This window comes from Tupaia chinensis, unplaced genomic scaffold (genome assembly GCF_000334495.1).
Source record: "Tupaia chinensis unplaced genomic scaffold, TupChi_1.0 Scaffold144692_1, whole genome shotgun sequence".
Taxonomy (NCBI): Eukaryota; Metazoa; Chordata; class Mammalia; order Scandentia; family Tupaiidae; genus Tupaia; species Tupaia belangeri.
Genome location: NW_006204553.1, coordinates 8412 through 10712, shown reverse-complemented (window position 1 = coordinate 10712; position 2301 = coordinate 8412).

The window sequence follows — 2301 nt, the reverse complement described above, 5'->3', positions numbered from 1 at the left end:
GCTGGGTACAGTATTCTTGGTTGAAATTGTTTTTCACTCAACGCTTTGTATATATTTTCCCATTCTTTCCTTGCTCACATTGTTTCTGATGAGTGGTCTATTGTTAGCCTAATGGGATATCCTTTGTAGGTAACTTGATGTTTCCCTCTTATCTATCTTAGTATCTTGTCTTTGTGGTTTTAGTCAATCTAGCTATAATGTATCTTGGAAAAGATCTTGGGTTGATTCTATTTGGGATCCCTTGTATTTCTTGGGTCTGGATCTTCAAATATCTCTCTAGTTTTGGAAAGTTTTCTTCTTAGGATTTCATGGAATGGATTATCAATGCCCTGATTAGTCTCTTCACCTTCTGGGATACCAATTATCTGGATGTTTGGACATGTGATGTTATCTAGTATTTCTCATATATTATTCTCATTTGGGGGGGCTATTTTCTCAGTTTTCATGGTGAATTTTTCTAGGCCAGCAATTTTGTCTTTTACATCTGAGATTTGATTTTCTATATGATCTAGTCTGCTTTTAATACCTTCAAAATAGGTTTTGACTTCCTGTATTATAGCCTTCCTGTCTAACAGTTCCATTTGATTCTTTTTTATAGTGTGTGTTTCCTCTTTCAGATCATGCAAGTACTTCCTCACCTCCTGGAACTCATTGGCTCTTTTCTCCAGTCTCTTCGGAGTTCATTGTCTCTCTTCTCTTGCATCTCTGTTAGCTTTGTCACTATGAATATTCTAAATTCTTTTTTTATTTGGAGAGGTTTTTGCTATAGCATGCGTGCACTTGCCATAAAGACAGAGAGAGACAGAGAGACAGAAAGTGAGAAATCAACCCCCAAGAAGGTTGGCCACGCTGCAATCCTATCTCCTCTATACTCCTCTTGGGATCTTGGGCACACACATACACGCACCTGGCATGAGTTTAAGCCACTGGGTCCAGGACTCGAACCACAGTCGACTATATAGGAGTCTAGTAACGTAGCTATTACACCATTTGCTGGTCCCAATATTCTAAATTCTTTATCAGACATATCTGTGAGTTCTCTCTGTGGATGAAAAGGAGTTATTCTTTTCCCTTGGGGAAGAGGTTTTTGTTTGTTTGTTTCTCATATTTCTTATGCCTCTGTAGTTATTTCTAGTCATCTCATGGATTATGTTTCTTCCTAATTTCTAGAAGTTCAATCTCAGTGTTCAGAGGTGAGCAGGAGGAGGTGATCTGCAATCTCTTTGATGTTCCATTTGTCTCCCTTTGTGCAGCAGATTCAGTGGGAATTTAAGAATATATTGACCCTAATAATATTTTGGTGTTTGACTATGGTTCACTTAGACCTGTCTAGACACTCAGTGTGTGGAGGCTGAGCAGCAAAGTGATGAGGGGGGAAAAAAGATAAGAAAACAGAGTAAGAGGGGGAAAAAAGGGAGAGAGAAAGGGAAAAAAAATTTATTTTTGTTGAAAAAAAAGGAGAAAATGAAAAACGTGTGGTATGTAAGCGCACCACTAGATCTCAGCACTTCTCCCATGGAGAAGTCAGTCTTCTTCTGAAGGCCTACTCTTTGTCTCTCCAAAATGGGAAGGGAGATGGGGGATTATTAACAATATAAAGGAGGATCTGAGAGCCAAGAAATCACTTCGCCTTTAAAAATTAAACAAAAGATGGGGCCAGAAGGTGGCGTGGTGTTTAACACACTGGACTCCCACATGGCCGACCACTGCTTGAGTCCCAGACCTGGAGGCTTGCTTTCCTACTTTTCCTTTCCCTCTCTTTGTCTCTCTCTGGTCAAATTAAACAAATAATGATAATTATAATAAACGAAATAAAATAATTCTTTTAAAAAATTAAGAAAAGAAAAATTAAAAAATTGAAAAGACAGAGAGAGACAGAGAAAGATAAAAAGAAGGATACAGGGGGTCCACAATTCGAGAATGGCGGCACGAGGGTGAATTCTCTGCAGAAAATCTTTGTTACTCTTATTTCCTGAAAGCGCTAGTTCTAGCTCTCATGGAGGAATCAGCCTTCTTCTGAAGACCTACCCTTTGCCTCTCCACTTGAGAATGGGGTCTGGAGGTGAAGTCTCAGTAGAAAATCTTTTTTACTCTTATTTCCTGAAAGCACTAGTTCTCAATAAACTTTTTAAGAATAATTATTTTATTTAACTTTATTTATTTAAAATTTTAATTTTATTTGGCCAGAAAGGGACAGAGTGGGAGAGAGTGAGAAAGAGAGGGAAACTGAGAAAGCAAGCTGTGGGAACCAGCAGTTAGCGTAATGGCTATGTCGCTGGACTCCCACATAGTCGACGACGG